At 45.2% G+C, this 14566-nt stretch overlaps 1 long non-coding RNA gene and 1 pseudogene across 1 annotated transcript in view; one reads left to right on the top strand and one right to left on the bottom strand.

The window, feature by feature from the left end:
- Positions 1-2648: 2648 nt before the first annotated feature.
- Positions 2649-14566, bottom strand: part of LOC134486912 (uncharacterized) — a 57932-nt gene continuing 46014 nt past the window's right edge. The window contains exon 2 of the long non-coding RNA XR_010066471.1: positions 2649-2733. This is a non-coding gene — a long non-coding RNA (uncharacterized LOC134486912). The remainder of the gene's footprint in view (positions 2734-14566) is intronic.
- LOC297756 (ribosomal protein S8-like) lies at positions 4014-4691 on the top strand (annotated as a pseudogene).

Here is a 14566-nt window from a genome sequence, read left to right as displayed (position 1 = left end):
CCTCTTTCTCCACATCCTCGCCAGCATCTGCTGTCACCTGAGTTTTTGATCTTAGCCATTCTCACTGGTGTGAGGTGAAATCTCAGGGTTGTTTTGATTTGCATTTCCCTTATGACTAAAGATGTTGAACATTTCTTTAGGTGTTTCTCAGCCATTCGGCATTCCTCAGCTGTGAATTCTTTGTTTAGCTCTGAACCCCATTTTTTAATAGGGTTATTTGTTTCCCTGCGGTCTAACTTCTTGAGTTCTTTGTATATTTTGGATATAAGGCCTCTATCTGTTATAGGATTGGTAAAGATCTTTTCCCAATCTGTTGGTTGCCGTTTTGTCCTAACCACAGTGTCCTTTGCCTTACAGAAGCTTTGCAGTTTTATGAGATCCCATTTGTCGATTCTTGATCTTAGAGCATAAGCCATTACACACCCCTTTTCTACATCAGTATTTTACCATATAGCCATGGCGAATGTGGACTTCATTATGTAGGTCAGGCCAGCCCCAAACTCAAGTTAGCTCTCAGGCCTTTGCCTCCCTAATGCTGGCTCTACATGCGTGCACCACGATGTCAGACGTAATCCTTGATATTGTTTCCCAAGGCATTGAAATCTTTTCAAGGGCCCTTTGCTGCATCTAGTTCTGGGCATATTCTGTTTTTTTTCTAGCAGTTTACAGGATGCACACTTCACAGAAAGGTCTTTGCTTCATTTTGAATGGATTTTTTTTTTTGTTCAGGTTCAGAGATCTGAATCTGTTTTCATTCTTCTGCTCATAGGTACCAATTTTCTTCAGCACTATGGAAATACAAACACTTCATGGATTCACATGTCAACCTTGCGCAGAGCCAAGTCAATCCGCTTCATTTTGATGTCCGTACTTGTGCTGCTGAAGCAAACATCTAGGTACAGTTCAGTTCAACTGGCTGATATTTTTCAGACCCAGGACCTTGCCCTCTACCACTGAGATACGTCCCTGGCCCTTGCTTTCCTTAGATTATAATATTTATTTCATGTCTGTGCCCGGTGAGGGGGCAGAAGTCTCATGGCACATGCGTGGAGGTAACAAGACAAGCCTCATGGGGAACTTCTCTGCCTCCACCTCCAGAATCCAGAGGACCACACTTGGGTTGCCAGGCAACACAAGTTGGTAAGTATCCTTACCCAATGAGTCGGCTCCTAACCCTTGCATGTTCTTCTGGGGAGTGGCTTGTTTGCTTGCTTCCTTTGTTTTAATTGAGCACAGTGTGTCACTGTGTAGCTTAGGCTGGCCTGGAACTTGCTATCTCCCTGCCTCTGACTCCTGAGTCAGAATTATAGGCATGTGTTACCATATCAGGTTTGTTTCTCTTTTTCTGTTCTATTGGAGTCTCTGTTGTTTGTCCTATCTGTCCCTGTTTCTTTCCAAAAATCCCAGAGGGCAGTTCCTGTAGAAGTGACCATTCACATAACTGAGTTGAAAACAAGTTTCTGAGGACTGTGGGTATCTACAGTGAGTCAGAAGGCTTCCCTGGTAACTGGAGCTGTACTAGGGGAGTCTGATCACTGTTGACTCTCACAGGCTCTGTAACCCAGAATGGCATCACGGAAGCCATAGAGCCCCGGCTTAGTGTTTTCTCTTAACAGCAGTAGCAATACCTTTAGAACATTCTAGGTTTTAGTTTAACAACCATAAATAGATTCCTATACCAATGCCCACGCAACTCCAGAAAAACAAGACAAATACACACAAACTGACCATTGTGACCCCAAGGACTTGGCTCAGTCATAAAGTGCTCGCCATGCTGGCCTAAGGACCTGGATTTGGTTCCTAAGCACCCACCAAAAGGCCAAGCATAGTGGCACACATACATAATCCCAGTCCTGGGGATGGAGAGGAGATAGGGCAGATCATCAGAGCTTGCTGGCTGCTCAATCTCATCTAACTGGTAAGCCCCAGATTCAGTGAGAGACCCCATCTTAAAAATAAGGTGGAGATGGGGAGGAAGATGTCTGATGCTAACCCTTTCCTCCACATGCAGGTTCCCACAGAGACCACAGTCCTCCCTCGCCACCCAAATCAGCCCTGAGCCTAACTGAGACTGGTGGGGAATTTTTCTTGGTGAGTATGGCTTGACAAGAAGTAAGGACTGTGCTCCAGTTTTAGCGTTCAGGCCACACAGAGGCTCACACAGTGTTTCCTGAGAACAATAAACAAGAGAGTAGAAATGTTTCCAGTTGCAACTGGATAATTTGTTATTCTTGTAGCCTTTTCAGCACACTAGCCATTAACAGTTCATCCTGATCCACAAATCAAAATGGCTCCAGTGCTAGAGAGCAGCAGCGAGTACCGGTCTGGAAAGTGAACCACATGACCCATGCTCAGCAGACACAGCAGCCAGCTTCCAGTGGGCTCTCTGTCCACAAGATGCTCAGTAAGCATGGCTACATGGTGCTTTCACCGTGGTGGACAGGCTGGGGAGACACCAGAGAGAGCAAATTTGAGTGAGACTGAGTCTGTGCAGAGGGACCTCTGTTATGAGATATTTCTAGCAGCGGCAGGCACCACGACCGGTGTGCAGGTCCCCCACGAGCCCAGAATCCACGATGTTTTATTGAAACACAGTATGCTATCTTAACTGGCCTTCTGTTACTGGATGTGAAAAACGGACTGGGTGGTTTAATCAGAGCACATGTTTATTTGACCCACAGGACTGGAAAATCCAAGAGAAAGGCACCGTCATCTGCTCAGCTGCACTGTAACCTGGAGGACAGCAAGCAAGATAGTTCATTTTATAACAAAGTCATTTTGTGATACACCATCAATTCATTAACTTATGTGGAGTCTTCATAATTGTAGTCCTCCCAAAGGTCAGACTTGCTAACATGCTTCACGGAAATTCTTGGGGAACACATACAAGCCATAGGGCGTGCCAGGTTCATCTACCACCCCTCACTGCAGGGGCAGATCCGAGTCACTGCAGCAAATGAAAGCTCTGAGACCTGCAACACTAACTTATACTAATGTCCTTGCCGACTAAGTCTGTTGGCCCCTAGACTATGCATCCAGCTCTAAAGCTCCGTGAAGCACTGTGCACGACACTCTGGGTTCACTCCAGTGCCTTCATCCGCGTGTCAGTGGTTTATTTAAGACAGGATTCTGAAGTTTAAAAAGGTGCAGCCAGAAACCTCACACCAGCAAACATTGTTGGTGACGGCGAAGCTGCACACAGTGCCAAGATTTCTCCCATGCTGCTTGGGAATTCTTTGCAATTATAAGCAAAAGCTGAAAAACGCAAAGGAGAAAAAGCATCTGGTTGACATTAAAGAGATATGTAACTTTGTTCCTTTTACAGTAAAATGCCTCTGATCCACACCAGGAATCTTTATAGCAAATTGTTCTTCCTTCCTACACGAAAACTCTGTGTCAGCAAAGGGCACAAAGGCCTAAGATGGGAGCCGCATTAGCCAGGGAGAAATGTGCCCCTTCAGAGAGTTCCTTCTCCATTTATTCCAAACATGCAACACTCCCTGACCAGGCGGGCAGCTCTGCGTGGGTGTGGAGGCACTCCATAGCTGTGACCTTGAACCTAGACATTTGCTTGAGGGAAAATGTGTTCTTTGCACGCTAAGCCTCCAGATTCTCAAATACCAGGAGTAACGGAGCTACTGTTTGTAGAGGTCTATTTGCCCCACAGTTCTTCGCTGGCTCTTAATGTATCATCATAGCTGAAGCTGCTGAAGCTATGTATGAAGAATGCATCTTAGAGATACTCAAATCAGTTCTGTGTCTGCTCACAAAGTTAACTGCATAATTAATGACTTACTATGAATTAAAATTCAAAGGCCAACGGGGCCTGGTGATGCATGCCTTTATTCTCAGCACTGGTGAAGAGAGGCAGGAGGATCTCAGAGTTCCCGGCAGCCTGGTCTACATAGAGAGGCATAACTAGTTGGATCTATATAGGGAAACCCTATCTCAATCAATCAGTCAATCAATCAGTGGTACTGGAGAAATGGCTCAGAGATTAAGAGCCCTTCCCGCTCTTTCCAGCCAGCGCCGAGCGATGGGCATCTCTCGGGACAACTGGCACAAGCGCCGCAAAACCGGTAGGGTAAGAGAAAACCCTACCACAAGAAGCGGAAGTATGAGCTGGGACGGCCGGCCGCCAACACTAAGATTGGCCCTCGCCGCATACACACAGTCCGAGTTCGAGGAGGCAATAAGAAGTATCGTGCTCTGAGATTGGATGTGGGGAACTTTTCCTGGGGCTCTGAGTGTTGTACTCGAAAAACAAGGATCGTTGATGTTGTCTACAATGCATTCAATAACGAGCTCGTCCGCACCAAGACCCTGGTGAAGAACTGCATTGTGCTTATTGACAGCACACCGTACCGACAGTGGTACGAGTCCCACTATGCACTGCCCCTGGGCCGCAAGAAGGGGGCCAAGCTGACTCCTGAGGAGGAAGAGATTTTAAACAAAAAACGATCAAAGAAAATTCAGAAGAAATATGATGAAAGGAAAAAGAATGCCAAAATCAGCAGTCTTCTGGAGGAGCAGTTCCAGCAGGGCAAGCTTCTCGCCTGTATTGCCTCAAGACCAGGCCAGTGTGGCAGAGCAGATGGCTGTGTGCTAAAAGGCAAGGAGATGGAGTTCTTTCTATCTGCGGAAGATCAAAACCCGGAAAGGCAAATAAACTGTCATACTCGTGTAAAAAAAAAAAAAAAAAAAGAGCCCTTCCCATCACCTGTGATTCACAACCATCCGTGGCTCAGTTCTAGGAGACTACACCCTCTTCTGACTCCCATAGGCACCAGCTTCCTCATAGTGCACACACATGCACACAGGCAAAACATTTATACTCATAAAATAAATGCGTCTATAAAACACGGAATCTCCCGGATACTGTATGATGAACGAGGAAAGGCCGAGTGGGGGAGCCCTCTATTCTACAGACAGTGTCTTACGTTCTGAAATACTTAATGAGAAAGATTGAGCTGGAGGGTGGAGAGGTGGGTTCTAAAGTCGATTCTGTTATGTCCTCTGGATGTGAGCTGGGGCATTTAGCAAACTCTGTAAGTCTCAGTTTTCTGCATTATAAAGTAGGGACAACAAAATTATTTCAAAACAAGAACAAAAACTAAAAACAAAAACAGATCTTGTGAGGATCAAGTAAAGCCGTATCTATGAGAGTGCTTTATAAGCATTATTGTGTCTTGTCATTGTTAGAGTGTCATTACATGGAAATCTGTTCACATTTGGATGTTTATAACCTACAACAAATGGAAACATGCCTCACAGATGGATAGATTGAATGATTGAGGCGGGGTCTTGCTGTATAACTCAGGCTGGCCTTCAATGCACAAATCTTCCTGTTACAGGTGTGTGTCACCTTACTTAGATAACTTCAAAAAACTTAAAATGTGTGTGTGTGTGTGCGCGCGTGTGCGCGCGTCCCTGGGTGTGTGTGTGTGTATGAATGTGTGCGCACGCGTGCTCATGTCCAGGTCACAAATGTTACAGTGTGCTTATGAGGGTCAGAGGACAGCCCTCGTTGTCAGAACCCTTGGGCTTCAGCTGTTCTGAACTGAGTCTGAGGCTTACTATCCCTCAAGCCTTGAAATTCTTCTGTCTCCATCTGTCTTCTTGCTGTGGGAACACTGGGGCTCTGGCTGTGTGCAGCACTGCCCAGCATTATGTGGACTCTGAGGATTCAAACTCAGAGATCGGGATTGAACTGCAAGTTCTTTAGCTCCAAAGTCATTTCTCCTGCCCTCAGAGATTTAAATTCAAACTTTGTACATACCTTGGCTTATAAGATGTAGTGTGTCTCCTTTTAGTAAGCCTAAAGGAATAAAGGTATCACCCTCTCAAAGAAAGATATGTTTTTACGCAGAGATTTACTATGTAGCCCAAGCAGGCCTCAGGCCTGTTCTCCTTTCCCCTGCCCTTCCAAGTGCTGATATCACAGGCATGTGCCACCATGCCAAGGCAGAAAGACCATTTCCTGATGTTATCTAAGATGCTATGTAAACAGAACAGCACATCTGGCCACAAACCTTTATTGTTTACATTGTAACTGGACCTGGCAGAGATTTCAATTCTGTGTTGGCATGCCATTGAACCATGTGGGCCTGCATGGCTTAGAATCACAGGAAACAGTACCTCTGCTTTTCGAGCCCTCCAGACTGGATGTACACAGTTACTACATCCTGGCTACTTGGATCCATCACCTGAGAACAGGTTGGAAAGGGCCATCCAGACATTTTGCCCTTCTTCCACAGAAACCGTTCCAATCAGCAGCCCCACCTGCTGGCTGGTGCCGGGAACTAAATTGGGGCCCTCCCTACTTCTCTAGATTCATCCACACAACTCACGATCTTCATCTCAGGAAGTCCTTATTTCACATGTGTACAGACCTGTCTTTCTTCCTCTTCTAATTTGCTGGGGCCTCTGTGACAAAGCTCCACACACCAGACTACTCAGATGGCATCGTCTCTGGTCCGGAGGCTGCAAGTGATGGGTGGGCTGGATCCTTCCCACAGCTCTCAGGGAAGGGTACGAGCCAGGCCTTCCTCCTCGGTTATAGGTGACCCCATCATAGTCAAATGGGGTTGTTTGTTTGTTTGTTTGTTTGCTTGCTTTGTTTTGTTTTCCTTGTTTGCTTGCTTGTTTTCTATATTTATAACTATGTCCACTCATATAGTCCCTATAACTAGGGACTCATCTAGGGTAGGAACACTGAAAAAGAGGCAAGATAGCCATGGGCTTTGAAATTCAGCCACACCTGAATAGAGGTGTGGGCAACCACTAAAATCACTTCGGAGATGGGATTCTATTTTCACATTTTATTGCATTTATTTTATTTATGTAATTATTTCTGGGTGTGCACACATGCACACTCATGTGTAAGGGCAAAGGGGCATACCACGTGTAGAGGTCAGAGGACAACTTGTGAGAGTCAGTTCTCTCTTTCCATAATGTGAGAGTCTTGAGGATCTAACTCGGGTTTCCAGGGCTGGTGGCAAGTCTCTGTACCCACCTCCTCATTCTCTCCTATTTAAACCAGATTTCTCCCTTTTTCTTTTTCAAGTAACAGTAGGATAAAGATTTCCTACACAGCATCTTGCCTTTCCTGTCACTAGCATTCAGATAGTGATGGGTCCTGATATATTTGCATTGACAGCATATAGCATTTTTACTGCTATAAAATACACCAGAATAGAAGTCCTTACGAGATGGCTGCTATTGGTCCATCCCTGTGCATTGCCACCTTCCCCAGCAGCCATCAACGCAATCATTTCTGAGTCCTCAGATGTAGTCAGCGTTGAGGTAGATGTTGGAAATAAAGACATAAGAAAGCCTTGTGTGAACACATCAGTCAGAAGTCAGTATCCTGCTAATTAAGAGCAGCCTTTGTTAGGGAGGAACAGCTTCCTAGTGGGTTGAACAAGAAGGGAGAAAGGCTGCCCTGCAGAGGAGAAGGGCTTCCTAGCTTGAAGTGAGACAGAAGACGAAGGAACAAACAGCTGTGCTATCACATGAAAGAACTTTTGAGCAGCGTCTTGGATAAGGTTTCCATTACTGTGATGAAACTGTATGACAACAGTAACAACACGACAACACATTGGAGAGGAAGGGGTTATTTCAACTTACAATCTCACATCATAATTACCGATGGAAATCAGGACAGAAAGTCAAACAGGGCAGGAACCGGAAGCAGGAGCTGAGGGCACGGAAGGGTGCAGCTTACTGGCTTGTTCCTCTTGGTTTGCTCAGCCTACTTTCCCGTAATACGCAGGAACACCAGCTGAGGGATGCTACCACACACAATGGGCTAGGCCAGCCACATCAGTCACCAACTGAGAAAATGCCTTGCCTACCACTGGATCTTATGGGGGGCATTTTCCCAATTAAGGCTCCCCTCTCACAAGACTCTTGGCTTTTGTCATATGAACAGAAAAACTAGCTAGCACAGACAGTCCTCCACCTAGCCACACGTTTCAGCCTGCTTCTGTGGATGAATTTGAGTTTGTTAATGTGAGTCTGGTGTGTTAACGTGATCGATGCTACGTTTGGCCTCAGGGACAGACACATTGTTCGGGGCAGAGGAACAAAATCCACCTAAACCTGCAATTTGAGCCTCTTTATCTAGTTACGGGATCCATTGTAATCACTGAGACAGTGAATTGTTGACACACTGTTGCGTCTACCCTCCCAAAGACTGTTGTGAACTGCGAGTTAACCAGCCAGCCATAGAAGTGTTTAATCTCTTCGTGGAGGTCAACCTCATGTCATTTCTACTTCCACCGGTTCCTGAAGTTTGTTTGGGGCTGAATTATTTTGGCACTTGACATTCACTCCTAAAGCTAAAAAGTAGAATAGATTCAAAAGGACGCTTTGAAATTATTCTTTTGAAAAAAAGGGGCAGGAAGTGTCTCAGAATCCCAAGTCTGCTTACACCATTCGATGACTATGAGAAGCCGGAAGGGGTGTCATGTGGTGATGGTGTTTGTTTGTTTACAGGGGCGGGATTTGGTCATGACCTCGTACACAGAGACCTCCAGAGCTGTTATTTCTCAGTTTTATTTCTTATCAGTTACTAGCAGGTAAGTTCATTTACTCTAGCTCCTGGGGGAGAGTGCCTGTGTATGTATAGTAGACCCTTTTATGTGAACATGGGTGTCAAATCTTGGAACTATGGTTACAGACAGTTGGGAGCCACTGTGTAAATACTAGGAATGAAACAGGTTCTCTGCTAGAGTGGTAAGTGCTCTGAAGAGCTGAGCCTTCTCTCCAGCCCCTATTTCTTACACTTCTGAATGTCTCCTAAAGGCATGTGAGCCCAGGGCGCCACTACAGGGTGGAGGCTAGATCTATAAGTGGGGCCTTATGTGCCTTGTGTGCAGTCCTCGGTCATTGAGGGCACGCATTGAAGGAGCTGGTCGCTTCCTTATTTGTTTTCTCCATCGCATGCTCACAGTCAGTGCCACATAGCATCCCCATCTACAAGGGTCTAAAAGCCAGGGGCCTTCTTCATCATAGCCTGGAATCAGGAGGCACAGAAACCTTCTCTGTTTGTGACTTACTTATTTCAGCTATTTTGTTATAAAAAAACTAGATAACATAACATTTATGATCCATATTGCCATAACTGAATCCCTCACTTGGAACAGATTTTTGTCCCTAGTATTACAGTGAAGAATCAAGAAATCTGAGCAGAATAAAATAGAACACATTTCTACCAAATACTGTTAAAAGTGCAGAAGCAAGGCCACCGATGAGACAGGACTGACAAAGCAGAATCCAGGGTCCCCAGTACTCAGCTTTGCTCTTGGTGATTCCTATTCCAGTTCCCTCCGTTCACACCCTCCCCATCCTTCCCACGTGAACATGTGACGTATTTAATCTTAAGGAACAAACTGAAGGACTTTAAGATGGACCGGATAGTCCAGGTAATCCATGTTTTTTAAAACTCCTTAGTGACAAAGGATGGATTGAAGGGAGTACTGTAACAAATAAGTCTTCAGGGTAAGCCCTGATCACAGTGGTCCCATGTGACTGTTAAAACTGACACACCCAGACCAGCACTCAGTGTCTTGGGGCAGACTTGATTCAAAGGCAACCAGTCAGCTGTGACAGTCTCAATAGACAGAGGTATAGACATACACTGGGTATTCTTACCTGCCCCCTCTTCTCCTCAGTCTCTCTCTCTCTCTCTCTCTCTCTCTCTCTCTCTCTCTCTCTCTCTTTCTCACTCTCTCTTTCTTGCTTCTTCCCTCCCTCTCTCCATGTTTCCCTTTAGATATTATGGCTGAATTATCAAGGGTGAAACTCCTTTATAAAAGGGGTCTTCAATTTTTTTCATGCCCAAACTAGCTCATTAGGAGCCATTGTGCAAATCTTGAAATAAGCTAGAAGGCATTCTCAGCTGTGGTGGAAACCAGAACAGGGCTGTTGTAACATTAGAGCTTCTAGGAATTGCCAAGAGAGAGCTTCTAATATGTGGCTTGGGCAACAGAGGAACTGAAGAGACAAAGAGGCAGAGCAGGAAGATTCTTTTCCAACTGCCCCAAATTGCTAAGCCTTACTTCAGGCCTCATTACTTCCAGTGACATTTGATTTTGATGATGGTCTTTTCTTCTCTCTCCCTCCGTGTGGGCACACTTAACATGTTCCCTGAGCCGAGGCTGTTTGTCAGCCTTGCTACCAGGACCCATAAAGTTAGACTGAGTGCACAGATCAGAATCTTTCCTTAACCTCTTCATCCTTAACTCTTTCTTTTTCACCCCTCCCACCCCATCGCATCCCTCCACCAACACTTCTCTCTCTCATACAGAATGAGCGAAGGCTAGACCTCATGCTCTACACTATGCATTGGTGCTGTGCGTGAGCAGATGTGGTTCCACTGCATCATCCCCTTGGAAATGTGAGAGCAGGGTGAAGGGAGGAGGAAGCCTACTGTGCGCACTTCCTTTTCTCAGTCACACTTTGTCAGTAGGGACGAAGACAAGCCTGTTCAGACTTGCTCAGAGCAAATGGTAGCAGCTCATACTGACGACTCAGACTTTTAATTCCACGTCACGCTCTGAGACACAAGCCGGCCTGAAAACTGCATCGTATTGCACAGCCTGAGTCAGCTGCTGGTAAACAAAACCAAAGTAAGGCCCGTGGAGGACACAGATGGAAGATTCTATCTAGAATTAGAATTGAATCAAGTTAGGGGAAGTGAGACTCATCACACACACACACACACACACACACACACTCATGAGTGAGATGACAGAGAGACAGATACATGGCAATTCTGGATCACCAAAATGTTAACTTAGGATGAAATGACTCGTGCATTTTTGTTAGATTTGTTCAGTTTTTGCTTATGTGTTTTTCTTACTCTTTTACAATGAACACTACATGTATTACCCTATTGCATTGGGGCTGTAAGCAGTCAGAGGAGGACCAACAATGTAGCATCATTGGCAAAATGCTTCTGTATGTTCACGGAGCCCTGGCTCCATCCCCAGCACCTCACAAGCACGGCCTCCTGTCCCAGGCATGCATGTCAGTCCAGCCCTTCAGAGCCTTAAGTCATATTTGCATAGATAGCAAGTTTATCCTTGGAGGAAAAAGAAAAAGAGGAAGAAAAGGAGGAAGAGATGGGGGAAGACATAATCATTTTTTCTAAGAAAAAAGGAAAAAGAAGCAAGGAAAGGAAAAAATAAGGAGGGGAAGAGGTAGAGTTGTTGTTTTTTAATTGCCCTATCTCTGCAGGGCCCTGCAATGAGCCCTGGATTCATAACTGCTGACCTGCTCTACGTAGAGATGGTTTCAAAGCTGGTGTGTGTGTGTATGTGTGTGTGTGCCTGTGTGTGTGTGCCTGTGTGTGTGTATGTGTGTGTGTGCCTGTGTGTGTGTGCCTGTGTGTGTGTATGTGTGTGTGTGCCTGTGTGTGTGTATGTGTGTGTGTGCCTGTGTGTGTATGTGCCTGTGTGTGTGTATGTGTGTGTGTATGTGTGTGTGTGCCTGTGTGTGTATGTGTGTGTGTGTGTGTGTGTGTTTGCCTGCGTGCATTGGGGTGTGTGTACATATATGTGTCTGTCTGTATTTCTGTACCACCAAGAAGGGGGAACAGAGGGAAGCAGTCTATTACAGAAGGCCTGTTTTCACATAGAATTTAGTCAATAGTAAAAGACTTTGTTCTTGATTCAAGTTTAAATTACAGCCACAGCAATATTGAACACTCAATGAGACAATTGTTCAGTTCAACTTCAAAGCTGGGCTGAGGTGCGGCTGTAGGGGAGAGCTGCCACACCTCCACGTTTGGCAGAGAGCCACCACACCTCGCTGCAAACAAGCTTGCTCAGTGTGTTGGGCCTCCGGGGATTGGACTGATGGAGTCAGGATCCGGAGACTTCAAACACACTGCGTCGTCCTGTTTTCTTTCCGTCCTCCCACTCTTGCTACTTCCTTGTATATTTACACTCTAGAGATGCACACACACACACACACACACACACACACACACACACACACACACACGGCTCAGTACATACCCTCCAAAGTTCCAGAATGAAAGGCTTCTAAGACTCGAAGCTGTCTGGTGTGTGTAAATGTGATTCTATGGTTCTCAAACTCGCTCCTAAGTGACTAGTTGGTGGATGGGTTTCCCTGGGTTGTGGACCCTAGCTGGGAGCCTACCTAGAGTCACTTTCCCACTGAAGTCATGATTCAGCCTGTTAAGTTTATTAAGAATCTTTTCATTTCATCTCAAGGATTACTTCAAAGATCTCTAAGGACCTTGATTTTTTTTAACGAATTTGTCTTAGTTTTACTTCAATACTTGGGGTACACATTAAGTGTACAGATGATACTATACAAGACACATTTCAGAAAGGGCATCTGCTCCTATCAGGACAGTAATTAGCAATTGCACTTCTTTTCAGTTCCCACAGATCATTGTTGGACTGAACCCAGGGTCTTAAGTTTGCTTAGCAAGCACTTGACCACTGAGCTAACCTCACACGCCTCACTTCACATTACTGTGCGTGAAGCTTTGCACAAGCCACAACCCTCTGAAGGAAAGAGGATTCCAGTTTACAAGACAAGAAACAGAGATAAAAGAAGCTAAGGACCCTTGACCTTTGGAAGAACTGGGAGACAATTGAAATGCAGCTGTTTGGCCAGTGTCTGGGCCTCTTTCCGGCTGGGCTCCTCTCTTGCTTGGCCTCTGCCTTCCTAGTGTCAGCCCAACCATGGTGAGGTTGGTTCTATGGAGAGGCTGTGCTCCCAAAGCAGAATTCCCATAAAATTTCATATTTCATCTCAGACAATTATTTGTCAGATTAAACCATGCACATCTCTTTGATCAAATGACTTACATCACAGTACATCAGTGATACAAAATGAAAAAATTAAGTGCAAAGAGTACAACCTTTTTCCAAAGTTTTTAAAATAAGTATTTTGATGGCTCTTGAATTAGAGAGCCCTTGCCCCGTCTGACCATGGAGACAGGTCAGGTAGCAAAGGTACTTTTCTAAATGAAATCTACTCCACTACAGGAGAAACTTCCAGTAGAATAGCAAAGGTCCAGAGACTTCGTTTAAGATTAGCCAATACTCAACGTTCAAAAAGTCTTGAGGAGCCCAAAAGCTTGGGATAAGCAACTTTGACTGTGTACTTGCAGAGACAATAAACAATGAAAAGCAGAAATGTTTTGTTTGCAATTAATCAAGTTCTGACTTCAAAAACCACGGTTCTTTTCCTCTAATTATCCCGGTTTAGCAGTGTGAGTGAAATGGGGGGAAGTGCTTCTTAAGAGACCCCAAGAGTGAGAGGGGCTCTCAACCTGTGGGTCACGACCTCTCCAGGAGTCTCAGGGTCCTTTTACAGGGGTCACCTAAAATCATCTGTAAAACACAGAGATTTACATTACAACTAATGACAGTAGAAAAATTACAGGTAAAAAGTAGCAACAAAAATAATTTTAAGGTTCCACAACATGAGGAACTGATTAAAACTGCAGTATTAGGAAGGTGGAAGAGCACTGCTCTAGAGTAATCTAGGTGCAGGAGAGAGGTATCCCAAAATAATCCTCGCGATATTATCTGGAACTTTTAAAAAATGTTTTTATACTCGTAGATATAAAATTCTCATTGTTATGAGACAGAATTATTATAAATTTACTCCTTTTTTTTATGTAAGCACTGAGAACATTTGTTTTCATATTCATCGAGACTGGTTCTTGCTTTGTAGCCTAGGCTGCCCTCACACTCTAAATCCCTTGGCCTACGCTTCCTGAGTGGTGGTATTAAAGAATATACAACCATGTGGATCCTACCCAGGTCACTGTTCACCCTTGAGCCCTCTCAGAGCATCTGCATTCACTTCTGGGTCACATCCCCCCCAACCCACTTCCTCTACCAAGATCTCAGGTACCACCTCTCTGTGTGCTTCTTTGGCTACCCAGCTGCACTTTGCAGGTTAATTTTGTCCCATTATCCTTTCTGGTCACACATCTCAGAATTCTGCCTGAATTTGGTAAAGTGGAGAAGAGACTATTTTGAAAGAGAAGGCAGAAGGTGGGTGAATCGTGATTGCAAATGCAATTTGCAGTTAATTTTCAATTCAACAGGAAACCTAGCATGTTGTGGCTATGCGGCCTGCCTAAAGATAATCAGTATAAAGGTAGAGCTTGGATTGGAACCCACACTCCTTAACCATGGTGCCTCCTGGAGGCAAACAAAAGACAGAAGACCACGTATGACCACATATTAATACTACGAATGGCTCTGTAGCCAAATCCTGTGGGGAAGAGAGCAGGACTCTCAGAAATGCTGATATTCCTGAGAGCTCAGGGGACACTGCCACTGCTGCTCACATTCCTGGCCCAAGAGGAACTTGGCTAGTACCCTCTGGACACAGGAACCTAGGAACAGTCAGGGGCAGGACACTTCTGGTTTCTGCCTGCTCTGAGAGCAGAAAGCCAGTCACCAGGAAAGGGGACACACCTGAGAGCAGAGGTAAGACCAACTCTTCTGCTCAAAGTGACTGGCCTGGTGCCTTCAGGACAGACAAAGACAGAAGTAGTCTGGGA

This window comes from Rattus norvegicus, chromosome 5, assembly GCF_036323735.1.
Source record: "Rattus norvegicus strain BN/NHsdMcwi chromosome 5, GRCr8, whole genome shotgun sequence".
Lineage (NCBI taxonomy): Eukaryota > Metazoa > Chordata > Mammalia > Rodentia > Muridae > Rattus > Rattus norvegicus.
Note: the sequence above shows the minus strand (reverse complement) of the source record. Positions and strands in the feature narration are given on the sequence as shown.